This window comes from Lissotriton helveticus, chromosome 12, assembly GCF_964261635.1.
Source record: "Lissotriton helveticus chromosome 12, aLisHel1.1, whole genome shotgun sequence".
NCBI classification, from domain to species: Eukaryota; Metazoa; Chordata; class Amphibia; order Caudata; family Salamandridae; genus Lissotriton; species Lissotriton helveticus.
Window position 1 is genome coordinate 860,807,785 of NC_136073.1, and position 13,752 is coordinate 860,821,536.

The 13,752-nt window shown below is 46.7% G+C and overlaps 1 protein-coding gene across 1 annotated transcript in view; it reads left to right on the forward strand.

The window, feature by feature from the left end:
• The window catches only part of LOC144799663 (AP-1 complex subunit mu-1), a 132,076-nt gene extending 121,517 nt beyond the window's left edge, over positions 1 to 10,559 (forward strand). The window contains exon 13 of the mRNA XM_078671129.1: positions 9,771 to 10,559. The gene's annotated coding sequence lies outside the window, so the exon portion shown is untranslated. The remainder of the gene's footprint in view (positions 1 to 9,770) is intronic.
• Positions 10,560 to 13,752: the final 3,193 nt, after the last annotated feature.

The following is a 13,752-nucleotide window of genomic DNA, read 5'->3' on the forward strand; positions in this document are numbered from 1 at the left end:
TGACCACAGACCTCTCAGATGACTAATGCAGACGAAAGGGGAAAATCCAAAACTACTGAGATGGTCCATCTCCCTACAGGGAATGGACTTTGAAGTGGAACACCGACCAGGGACGGCCCATGTCAATGCAGATGGACTTTCCAGGTTCTTCCACTTAGACAATAAAGACTCCCTAGGGCAAGGTTAGTCTCATCACCTTTCGTTTGGGGGGGGTTATGTGTGAGAAAGGGCCATCTTTCTTGCATTGGTATGCCCCCACTTTTTGCTGAACTGCTGATGTGCTTTGACTGAGTGTTCCCTGGGCTCCTACCAGCCAGGTGCCCAGGGCCTTTGTTCCTTCCCTAAAACTGTGTTGAAACTAAAACCCAATTGGCATCTCTGGCCACCTGTCAGCCCCTAGCAAATGGTACCCTAGGTGCCCAGGGCATGGTGACCAGTGAAGACCCCTAAGGGCTGCAGCCCTTATTGTGCCACCCTTAGGGGGCCTGTACCCTTTCACCCACACACGGCCTTTGCAGGCTGAGTGTCTAAGTGCAGAACTAAACAAAGAGTCAACATGGCACACGTCCCTGTGTGCCATGCCCACGAGACCCACTGCCCTGGAATACCTGATGCCCCCTGAAACCTAACCTAAAATCCACGTCTGGACTGAGAGGCTGCCTAGGCTGCCACACAGCAGACATGTTGCGTGACCCCTGGGTGGAGAGCCCCCCGCTCTCATGGGGCTGCAACAATGCACATCTTGGGAGAGGTGCTAGGTCTCCTCCCCCAGAATGGGCAGGGGGAAGCTTCAAAGGCCTGCCGCCTCCGTGAGCTTCTCCAGAACATTTGCTGTACCCAGCAACTGGTCCCCACCGGTTCTGACCCTCACTCTGGTGGGAAGACTGGCGGGAAACCCTACGTCAGGAAGGCGGGTGTGCCAGCCTGTGCCAACCCCACCCCTCAGGTGGGAGAGGCGAGGTGAAGAACAACCCCGGCTTTAGCCATCTTGAAGATGGGGAGCCCTGCCCGATCACAGCTAGTCTCCTGTCCCCTTCCCACCGTAGAGAAGCAGACTAGGGGGTGTACCCACCCCAGGACGGATGTATGACATTACAACGCATGCTATTACAACGCATGCCTTTACGACCAAGTTTTACAATGCAACTTTTACAACGACTTGCGTTGGGGGGGCGCTGGATAGTGAATAGTTTAATTTACTATTCCAACTCCAGTCCCCGTGGATAGTAGGGAAGGTGTTGGAAACTATTCCCTATCCTATAGCGCCCCCCAGCGTAAGTCGTTGTAAAAGTTGCGTTGTAATGGTTGCGTCGTAAAGGTACTTCGTTGTAACAGTTGCGTTGTAAAGGCTGTTTACCCCCCAGGACATGGACCTATTGGTCCCTGCCCTTGCCCTACCTGTAACGCCCCTAAATTCAGTATTTAGGGGCTCCCCCAACCTTCCTTCCTCAGATCCCGTTAAGAAAAGAAGATCAAGAAGAGGAAGACCCGCCGTGCAGCTGCTAACAACAGGACGACACCCACTGACTTGGCCCCAACCCTACCGGCCTGTCGACCCTGGAACCTGCTCCTGCTAAATCCCAGCGACTCCTGCGGACAGCAACCTTGGACAACCCGGAGGACCTGCTTGCCCTGACCCTCTAATAGACTGGGACTCCCATGAGCAGAGGCTCTGCTCCAACAGCAACCCCTCTGGTGCCAGCCAGGAACCGCAAATCCAGGGCCACTCTGCACCCGCCAAGCCCGGCCTGTGCCTGAGGTGATCCAAGACCACAAGGATGTCCCCCCGGCGACTGGGACCCGAAGTCCAGTGCCCAAAGACCCTCCTCGACGACCCAGACGAAGCCTGCAGCCTCAGAACCAGGGACCCATCCAACCGCGACTAGCCAAGGGTCCGATTTCCAGACACCCCGGCGCCCCACGGCCCCTTGTGCCCTCCTTTGGGGTACTCACCTCTTCTCCAAGATCCCAAGTTACTTCTCGAAGTGGTGGTCGCACCTGAAGAATCTCCGTCCCCGAGTCTGCAGCCTATGTTCCCTCTTTACCTTTTCCATTGAATAACATTGAGCGCCCGGCGGCTCAAAAGAACCCTGTAGCCAGCCGCCCGAGTGCCCCTGGCTGGGCAACCTTAGTCCTATTCTACATCCCGTTTGCCCTGAGCAAGTGACCAGGAGCCCAGCTCCCACAGCCGCGTGGCCTGCTAGCCAGCAGCCACCAACCAAAGGCCCCCTGCCTCTCATTGGATAACATTGGGCCTAACTACCTCTGCACCCAGCTGCCCCTGTGCCACAGAGGGTGTACCAACTGTACCTGCCTGACCCTGGGGGACCCCTGAGTCTGTGCCCCGAACCTTAACTTCACCAGTCGAGTACTCTTCTGGAAACAGATAACTCACTTACCTGCCATAGGATAACATTGACTGGTTTGACTCGAAAAATCTTCTAAGTGTGAAGTTTTGAAATTCTAAAATATTCCTATAAAATCAGCCGAATACCGAATTACTCACCTGGGATCAGGAGAGAAGCCAGTACTGTACCTTGTAGCCCAGTACTGAACCGCAAAAGTAATCCTAACCGTGTTTGCTAGTAACCTGAATTTTCTCCATAGGAATCCATTTTCTGCTTTTCTATGAAATTTATTTTAAGTGTCTACTTTTGAAAACTCGAAATATTCCTTAAAAATCGTACCAAGTACTGAAACGTAATTACTTACCTGTCTTAAGTAGAGATCCCAAGTGCTGGATTACAAAAGTAACGAGAACGTACTGTACCTGTAGCCTGAATTTTCTCCCATTGGATAACATTGCTAGATTGTCACTGAAAAGTTTCGAAGTGTGAACTTTTAAAATACCTTTATATTCCCTAAAAAATCATTGCAACAACCCACACGTTTTTACTAAACTGTTTTCAGCTTAGACCCGAGGACTGAATCTAGGATCCAGTCCTGGAATTACAAAAGTAATCTATAAAGTAATCAACTGCATTATTGTAGAAAAACCCATTGAGCTCAATGTTAAACTGTGTTTAGAATTGTGTTGCCTACTGCAATCCCTGTACCTAATATGTTTACAAAGTTATTACCTGTCTGCAAAGTAATTGCCTAAGATCACTCATAATTGAGAAAAGTATATTTTGATACCTGTTGGTTCTAAAAAGACAACACCTATATCTTTTGATATCAAAACCATTGGCCTGGAGTTCAGTCCTTGAGTGTGTGAAACCTTTTGCTGACTGAGTGTGTATAGCAAATGCTTCACACTGTCCTCTGGTGCTGCTTTACTGCTAGACCAAGCTACCACTTTTGAGAGTAAGGTCAGCCCTGACTTTAACCTCTGTTATACCTCTGGGGTTTGTGGACTCTATACACACTGTACCTTACTTTGGTCCAGTATATATTGAGCCACTTTCTCACAGTATCCAAGTAAAATAAGTTTATATGCAATATATCTTGATGGAGCTCAGATATTTAGTCTGTGATTATCTTGAAAATGTGGCATTGTTTACAAGTTACTTACCTTTGATAATGCCTTATCTGATTGACACTGTTAGTTTTAGATTCCTTACTGTAGATTACTTACCTTAGAATTCCCCCAGGCGTCAGTCTGTATCCAGAGATATTTTATTCAGCAGTACCCCTGGGCGTTGTTAGGTGGCGGCCCTCAGCTCCGCATTAGTCGGCAGAATCGTGGGCGCCTGGATGATGTCGCAGGACCTACATAGACGCCGCCCATGCACGCGGACATCTGTTTTTTCTTTTTCCGCTCCATCCTACCACAGATCCTGAGAGGTACCCCTGGCCACTTTTGGGCTAACTTTTTTTAAAACTTTTTGTCGACTACTTTTTTAAAGTCGTAGACTCCTGGTGCATCGAGGATGTTCTAGTAAAGGACCAACTTCAAGCCCTCTGGTTCCTGGCACCGGATGATGTCCATGACGGATCTTCATTTCTCCTGTGCCTCTGGTGTTTGGTGCACGACCACGACCCGAAGTCCTGCCTTGAGTATCGGGGCCATGAACCCCAAGGCTTTGTGGGAGTGGTCACGAGCTGTAAGAGGCCCGACGCTCGGCTCTGCGTCGCTCCCGTTGGAGGGGAGGGTCTCAAACGTTCGCGGAGACAACACTCCTCGCACTCGAAGTCGTTGGGAGATCTTCGGGTTAGTCAGGGAAGCACAAGAAGAAGGAAGCACAAGAAGAAGTTGTTAGGTGCTTCCCTAACGTCGACGCTCCCAGCGTCGACCGTGCCCCTGGTCAGGGCCGACCCCAACCTCATCCCCGAAGTGGATTCGGAGCCAGACCAACATCAATTCCGACGCTGGAAGGGACTTTAGTCCCTGTGTTCATTCCTGGCGTTCCTTTTGGGCCAGAAGGTGAGAATGAGTACTGGGAGGGGCCGCTGGACCCTATAACTGACCAGCTTGAGGAACCGGACTGGAGAATGGACCTGGGTGATGACAGTGGTCTGGACACTTAAACAGGCCTGCTTTCTCCCCCTTTGTGGCAACGGAGGAGGGAGCTTCCTATGCTTTGGTGGTGAGGGGTGCAGCCGAGGTCCTCAGCCCGACCTCCCTTTGGTGGCAGTCAAGACTAACCTCCTGACAGAGGTGCAACAGCCTGCGGCTTCCTCTTCTGAACCACTTTTGCCAATCAATGAGGCCCTCACAGACGTTTTCCTCAGCACTAGGTCCAAGCCCAGCACAGGGGCTGATGTGGATAAGAAGATTGCCTGCCACCACTGCCCGGCTCTGGGCTGGAGTGGTATGAGCGAAAAGGTGTACAAGAGGCCTGAGCGCCACTTGAGCCGTAAAGTGTCTTCAAGTGAGAGCTGCCTTGGAAACTCCAGCATGCAGAACTGCTGATATTGCACGTTCTCATCTGTGGTGAACAGACCTAAGCAAGGCTCTCTCCAATACTGAAAGAGACCTTGCGCCACCTCCAGATAGATACGCCATTCGTGATCCGGCAGGCATCTTCAGCTGAGTTTGTTCACTGTGGCGTTCAGAGAAACCTCCAGATGTTGAAGCACCAGGGATATGCCCTTCTGTTACAGCCCTTGCCAGAGGCGCAGGAACTCTTGACAACGGGTCCATGATCGTTCGGACCTCCAATGTGGAGTCCGGATTCCACCAGAGATAAGAGTCCTCTGATCTCCACCCCTTCCAGATGTCCGCCTGTAGTAAGCTGGCACTCTATATAGTGGACCAAAATAAGGTACACTGTGTAGGGAGTCAAGGCAAACCCCAATTGGTTTAGAAAGCAAAAATAACAGCACCAAATGCTCTCTTTTGTGGTAGTGTGGGTGAGCAGTTTAGGCTTATCAGAGGGTAGTGCTAAGCATATGATGTATGCACAGAGGCAATAAATGACTGAGCTGCAAGACGAATCACTGTGTCGCAATTGTTGAGACTGGTGCATGCAAGGTTTGGCACCAAAAGTCCACAGCACGTCTTCTGTTTTCACTTTCTCCTTCGCTTAATCCGTGGAATTTAAGTTCCTGGTGTTAGGGGTGCTATCTAAATACTCAATTCAGGGGCATTAAGGGGAGTGACAGGTAGTTGCCAATGGGCTGCTTATCTTTAGTGTGACTACACCCTCTATATGACCACTTCCCGTGGGAAGTGGGCATAACCCAGTCCGAGGGAACTGAATTCCACCAAAACCAAGACGGTTGAGTTCTAAAACCTGTGTTAACATCAGGTAGCCCACCTTGGGGGTGGAATTGGCCTGATAGTGGACAAGCCTCCTGACTATCTAATTTTCCCACCTGTCCTGGTGGTAAATGGGCCCAGGAGGTAGGGGGGTGGCCTCTCCACTAACTGGAGAAGCTGGGGTTGCATAACAAAGGTGGTGGCAGAGGCCTTTGAACCCTCCTTTCTTGCTCTGCAGATCACTGGCCATCCTGCTTAGTGGAGGTGATAACACCTCCGCCTTGAGAAGGCATTGGTTATGACCTTAAAGAGCATGGGCTTTCACCTCCAGGGTGTTTAGAAACTCGTCTGTGGTGGCAGGCTGGTCAGGACCAATCAGTCAGCGCACTAAGGTGTTCTCTGGGTTTGTGTATAAATAAATCAGTCACTGGAATCAGTGTGGGTTTATTAATACCAGATGTTTGATAACAAACATCTTTGGTTTCAGGAAAACCATCATGTAGCTGGGGTACTCGTAAGTACCAGTGTCCATTTCATGTGCTTAAAATGGCTTCCCTAGTCACTTGTAAGATCTAAGAATTGGCTTAGTTATCACAGTGGCATATCTCCTCGTGTAGGTACACACATGGAATATAGTGCACCCTGCCTTATAGTTGTAAGGCTTGCTGTAGGAGTGGCTTACCTATACTCAATGCAGTGTCTGCAGGCATGGCACACACATGGCCGCGGCCAGGGCGACTGACGCTGGAATCTGGGGACCACGGTTCGATCCCCGGCTCCGGCGGCAGGTTAGCCCAGCACCATGTGACTCTGGGCAATAGCTCGCTTAATCTTCCCGACGGCCCCCAGCGCCTAGAGACCCTTACGGGCGATTGTGCGCTTTACAAATGTGGACTTTACTTTACTTTACTTTATGGATGTGTGCCGTGTCGTGTTTTCACTTTTGTCTGCACCAAGACATGCAGGCTGCAATGGCAGTTTGCATAAGATCAGTGAGAGATCCCTTAGCGTGGCACAATGCATGCTGCAGCCCTTGGGGATCCTCTTTAGTACCCATGCCCTAGATACCAGGGGTACCATTTAATAAGGACTTACAAGGGTGCTAAATGTATTGCCAGTTGGGGAACAATTGTACAGTTTTAGGGAAAGAACACTGGCACTGGGAACTTGCTTAGCATGAACCCAGTACACTTCAAAGTTGCATTAGATACCAGGCGAAACATGGGGATGCGGTACAAAAGGGGGTGGTGATGGACGGAGCATCTGAATCAATCAAACACTCACACCGAGTCAAAAGATCTGGGTTTAATCCATCACCGTTCTTTAGCCCACTCTGCCACCCCAGTTCAGACATGGCTATATGCAAATCAGTCTGACCCTGTGCCTCATGGGAACAGTCCAGCCCGAACTGCCAAGCCATGTCTTCCCTGGACCGGAAACAAGCTTCCGAGGACCGGTTTCTGGCATTCCAGCCGTCTTCAGCCCGGCTTGCTTGAATCCAGTGGCAAAGTGAGCAAGGGACTCACGTCTGAGCATACCCTGCCACACTTATGGTGGCCAAAAGCGGTACAAAAGGGGGTGGTGATGGACGGAGCATCTGAATCAATCAAACACTCACACCGAGTCATCAGGATTCAAGCAAGCCGGGCCGAAGAAGGCTGTGATGCCAGAAACCGGTCCCCGGAAGCTTGTTTCCTTACCAGTATAAGAATTGGCTTGGTAGTTTGGTTTGCCTTGTTCCCATCATGCACTGGGACAGGAACAGACTAATTTGCATATAGCCAGGTTCTGAGCTGGGATGGTGCATTGAGCTAAAAAACGGTGATGGATTAAAACCATGATCTCTTGACTTGGTAAGAGTATTCTGCATCATTCAGAAACTCTGTCCATCACCACCCACCTTTTCCAAAATCGGTTTATCCACACTATGTGTGGGAGGGTATGCTCAGACGTGAGTCCCTTGCTCATTGCACCATCAGGATTCAAGCAAGCCGGGCCGAAGAAGGCTGTGATGCCAGAAACCGGTCCCCGGAAGCTTGTTTCCTTACCAGTATAAGAATTGGCTTGGTAGTTTGGTTTGCCTTGTTCCCATCATGCACTGGGACAGGAACAGACTAATTTGCATATAGCCAGGTTCTGAGCTGGGATGGTGCATTGAGCTAAAAAACGGTGATGGATTAAAACCATGATCTCTTGACTTGGTAAGAGTATTCTGCATCATTCAGAAACTCTGTCCATCACCACCCACCTTTTCCAAAATCGGTTTATCCACACTATGTGTGGGAGGGTATGCTCAGACGTGAGTCCCTTGCTCATTGCACCATCAGGATTCAAGCAAGCCGGGCCGAAGAAGGCTGTGATGCCAGAAACCGGTCCCCGGAAGCTTGTTTCCTTACCAGTATAAGAATTGGCTTGGTAGTTTGGTTTGCCTTGTTCCCATCATGCACTGGGACAGGAACAGACTAATTTGCATATAGCCAGGTTCTGAGCTGGGATGGTGCATTGAGCTAAAAAACGGTGATGGATTAAAACCATGATCTCTTGACTTGGTAAGAGTATTCTGCATCATTCAGAAACTCTGTCCATCACCACCCACCTTTTCCAAAATCGGTTTATCCACACTATGTGTGGGAGGGTATGCTCAGACGTGAGTCCCTTGCTCATTGCACCATCAGGATTCAAGCAAGCCGGGCCGAAGAAGGCTGTGATGCCAGAAACCGGTCCCCGGAAGCTTGTTTCCTTACCAGTATAAGAATTGGCTTGGTAGTTTGGTTTGCCTTGTTCCCATCATGCACTGGGACAGGAACAGACTAATTTGCATATAGCCAGGTTCTGAGCTGGGATGGTGCATTGAGCTAAAAAACGGTGATGGATTAAAACCATGATCTCTTGACTTGGTAAGAGTATTCTGCATCATTCAGAAACTCTGTCCATCACCACCCACCTTTTCCAAAATCGAAACATGGGGATGGCCATGTCATATAGGGACACTTTCTACATGTATCAAACACAGTTGCACTTTTGGTTTTAATTTAGGCCATAGATGTTTCTGAAGTAAGTCTCAGAGGAGTTTATAGGGTACTCCTAAAAAAAAAAAGGTAAAAATGCACAATGTCGTAACTATGAGATTTTTGATGTGTTTCCAACATAAAACTGCACTTCTAACTTTACCATATTGGACCAATGGTTAGTGTTGCCAAATGTATGAGACTGTAGATCAGTATTTCCACTTCAACAGGATGTATGAAGGAGAGTCTCAAGCAAAAGTTGGTGGTGAATGTAATTAAAAAAAAAAAAAAAATCCATCCACAGAATCTGTAAGATATCAGTCATTTTCCAACTTTGCGCATGACAAATGTATGCACATAATACTGTTATGAGATGTACACATTTACATATGTTTTGTAGCCTGAAGTTTCGTCAGTAGGACAAACATTCATCAATTATGACCATATTGTCTTGGAAGGGGAAAACAATCTTTGTCCACAAATTAGTTTTTAGATTCAACTTTAACATAGGTTCCCGATAATAATGATTTTGACATGTAAACTGTGCTATGGGTCATGCATATTAGAGTCTAAGCCACTGATCGGATGTTTATTTACTACACAAGTGTAAATTGCCAATATCATAATATACAAATGCATGATATTGGCATAGAGTGTTGACTTGGAAGTGTTTTTTGTTATGGATTGGGAAATAAAATGTAATTTCCTCTTTAAAGTACATCTTTTTCGGTGAAACAACATTTTCCACAAAAGATGGATACAGTTGTGAAGTCTTACATATTTTCTCACACTTTGCTCCACTTATGGCACTCTTCACCTCATTGCATGTTCTCAGCCACTTGTCCGATTTCTTCTAAGTACTCTCAGTTGTGCATTGAAATTGAAAAGCATAAATAACACCCACTATTAATATCGTTAGTTGGAATACGTTGTTTTGTAACAGTGTTCGATTTCATTACTTGTAAAATTGTGTATTGATTGATAAGGCAATTTGTTTAAAAAAGCTAAAAACTGATGCTTTACTCAAAGATTGTAGCCAAGAGATAATGTAAGTGCCTTAATTTTTAAAAATATTTCATACTAGTTAATTTTGTTTTGTCTGATTTCTTGCCCATCAGGATGAGGTCGCATCTGGAGGAGATCTTTTCAAGTTGATCAGTGTCAAAAAGGAAATCAAATGTGGTCATTTTCCTGTTACACATTTCAGTTGGTCATTAAATGAATTTTCTTGAAAGTCTCTTCATAGCTGAATAGCAGCAGACTTAATGCATAGTTCAACATACGGTTACAATAACTGAAGCCCATCTTTTCTCTACTGGAGTTACTTGAATTGGTCTCCCAGTTTCAGTAAATATAGGGTCAAAACTGCTGCATATATTGATGTATTATTTTAAAAGATATATTATTCTGAAGTAAATTCAGTGTTCTGGTGAAATATGAACATGCATTAAATCTGTTTTATAAATGTAAAACAATCTCATTTTGTTAACAATGTTACATTTGTTGATGTATCTATTCCAGAACAAATATTTAGAAACAAATAGCATTAATTTTCATTCGTCATTTTTGTTGTTGCAGTATTTCCCTTCCTAAGATAACGGAGGCTTGCTCGCTAATCATATGCTTTTCTTTATCCTAAAATGGTGTTCCAATTTTGTACTCCTTTTCCTCGTCTGACAAATTTCCATATTCAAACTCAGTGTATGGTCATATTAGAAAACAATCATAAACCATCCCTTCATTCATATTTTATGAACATTTATAGACATTTACCACAGATTTATTGTTGAAATCTGTGAATGTTCCTTGATATTTTTGGTTAACCTACATTGTTGGATGTTTGTATCTGTCTGCTGCTGAAAACTCTTAGGAAACAACAATAAAAGCCTTTTATTGTACTTCATAAACCCATAATGTTATTTGACAATTGGATTGAGTACCTTTAAGTGGCAGAGTCTCCATGTCCATTTTACACCAGCCTCTTGTTTAGCAGGTAAGTATTTGAGCTAAATTATTCCACCATATAAGCTGAAATAGGCATCACTTGTGAACAGCTCCACTCGAGGAGTCTCCCTAGGCTCCAAGTGCAAAATCAGGAAATACATTCTCAAGACCTTGTGTTGAAAGAATCAAGACTCCAGGTGGTACAACAGTAATAGGATTGAGCTCCTGAGAACCCCTTGGATGCATGGCTATCTGAGACCATAGGAATGTAGGGGTTGTAGACAAGCAAGACCCCTGAGCAGCAACTACTACGTCACAGGAAGTTTTTTTTTTTAACAAACTTACTCCACCCACATTGAAAGGTGGGGTCAAGAAACATTAAAGAGGTAGTCCTGCAAACCTGTAGAAGGTGTTGTGTGGCTCAGAGTGTTCCACTCCAGAGGTGATGAGCAGAGTCGCACATAAGCAGCACCCATGCACGCTAGCATCAGTCTCTTTATTCACGTGCATTCAGACAAGGGTCTGGAGCTTCTCCTTGGTCTTAAAGACCAACACATTTTGTTATCATTTCACCAGTGTGCAATGTCACAGCAAGTAGAGGTCATGCTGCACATTTTTGGTACGCTCCATCGGGCCCCAAGGATCTGCAAGGGCCTCCAGTTGGGCTTCCACTGACCGGTACCCTTGAGCCAGCATCGGGTTCAGCACCGGTTCTTTTGCTGACGTTTTTCCTGCGCCACCTTCTGCACGAGTTCCTTTCATAAGCATGACACCAGAGGAGGATTTACAGCCTATTGTGCTTTCTGACTCTGAGCAGAATCTGCCATGACCTCGACCACAGCTGGTTCTGCCTTTACTTTTGTTTCTTCTGTCTAACAATTAGTCTCAAGAGGTAATCTCTTTTTATGGGACGTGATATACCCTATGTGAGGTATTTGTTGGTTATTGTGTATCCATTCTAACTTGACACAAGCAGTGTTGTACATTGTTCCAGGGAGAGTCTTGTCCTGGGTGGTTTAGGTCTCTCCTGAGGATGCGGCATGCTCCTCCGAGGATTATCGTTCTCCTCTCTGAGGCGATTTGTTCTGGTTTCTGCTATAGCAGTGTAGCACTAAAGGAAACCAGACTTGTTCTTGTTTCGTAATTCTCCACTAGATGTTGTAGGATTTCTTCTTAAACAAGCCTACCAGGGTAGCGTACCTCTCTTGGAGCTTCCATATTTACAATTGACTTTGGTTGGTAGTACTCATTCTGCATCTGAGGATGCAGACCTCCCCAGCGTGCTCTTGGTTTACGCCCCGTCTGCCTGTCACGGCGTGCTCACATATCCCCCCCCCCCCTGCTTCTTTTGAGCATTTCGTTGTGTTTTCACCATTTGGCCTAAGTTGGCCTGCTTCGCTGTAAGCCAGTGTCTCTTGTGAGAATGTCGGTCTATTCCCCTTACAGAACAGTTGCCTTTCTGGTTTCAGGTTGGCATGGTGTGCTCAAACACACTGGGTACGTTCGTGGACACACTGTGTTGCTGGTCCCACATGTCACAGTACTGTCTGGGTTTGATTCTGGTGGTATTGTCTATTCCTTTCTCTCTGGAGTCCGAAAGTGCTTCTGTCCTTGGTCTTTCCCCCCATGGCTCAGACCCTGTTGGGGTGTTTTTCCTGGGCGGCTGCGGTTCTACCCCTCTTTTTTGTTGCGTACTTCTCTGTCAAGGGCCCAGGACGCACTGCTCCTGGTTTCTGCCACATGTTGCCCATAGTCGTCTCTCTTCAGAGATGCTCTTGTCCCTGCTACACCAGTTTCAGGTTATATGTCTATATATATATATTAATACATATCTCTATTTCCTGTTGTGCGTGCTGCTGTACTTGTCTTGGGCATACTCCGAGCATTTGTTGTTTAAAATGAAAAACTACCAAAGAAAATAATACATGAATGAGTTATGAATGTATATGGTTGTGTGTGTGTATATAATGTAAATGTACAGGAATTTATATAGCGCAAATCACCGAGCGGTTTCTAAGCGCTTGCTTAGGGAACCCGTCCTGGTATTCCCCTGTGAGATAACCCCGGCAGGGTATCCGCAAGGTGAAAGCCAGGCATCCCGCCGCGAGGGGCCGTTGTGGAGATTAAGCAAGCTATTGCCCAGAGTCGCAGAGTGTGAACCCGTGAATTGAGTAGGCACCGGAGCGAGAATTGTCGAGGCAATGGACATTTTAGGACTCAAGACCCCGCCGAGCTGGGAATTGAACCCTGGTCCCGGGCTGACCTCTGCTTCCAGGTCTGCCTCCTCTAACCAGTGAGCCACACTTCTCCACTATATATATAAAATACTTTTATTTATCTGTATCTGGATATATATCTCTATATCTATTTATGTGGATATATCCATTTATATATTTTTATGTGTGTTATATGATATACACACTGCGACGGAGCACACTACCTGTGTCTCTCTCTTATGACAGCAAGCTTGTGTGTGTACGTGCCTCCGGCTTCTGCCGGTGTCCTTTCACCGCTGTCCTTCTGCGTAGGATGGGTTGGTATGCCTACCTGGGGGCACATTCTGTATCTTTCTAACCACGCAGGTGTGCTGTTGATGCTCTCTTCGAGGGTTTTTTTTTATGTGTGTGGTGTGACTTCAAGGTCCACACAGTATGCGTCCGCATGTCCCTCTTAACTACATACCTGTATCTACCTGTGATTATGGTTGTGTATGTCTCGGCATGGGTGACATCTGTCCCTACACATGTCCGTTTTGGTATCCACTGTTGTGTACACTTATTTTGTACGGCCTGACTTGTCCATTTCTGGGACATTACTTTTTGCAGATCCATGGATCTTGTACATTGTTCTGCTTCTTAACTTATTGCAGCTGCTTATGCATTTCTTCCATTGTGCACTGTCCTTTAGAGTCTCTCTGTTTTTCCTTCATCATTTCTTGACAGGTGTAAGTCTTGAACTGTCCTCTGAAAGACTGTGGTGCCTTTGTTTGTTGATGCTCCCTTTCGGGAGCTTAATGGTCTAGTGTCAGCCACGCTTGCACTTGTGGTCTCCACCTGTTTTAGTCCATCTTCTTGGCGGACTGGTTCTCTAACAGAACCTGGTGGTGTTGAGTTGCAGACCCTCCTCCCAAGGGGTATTGCTTTGGTATCTATTCTA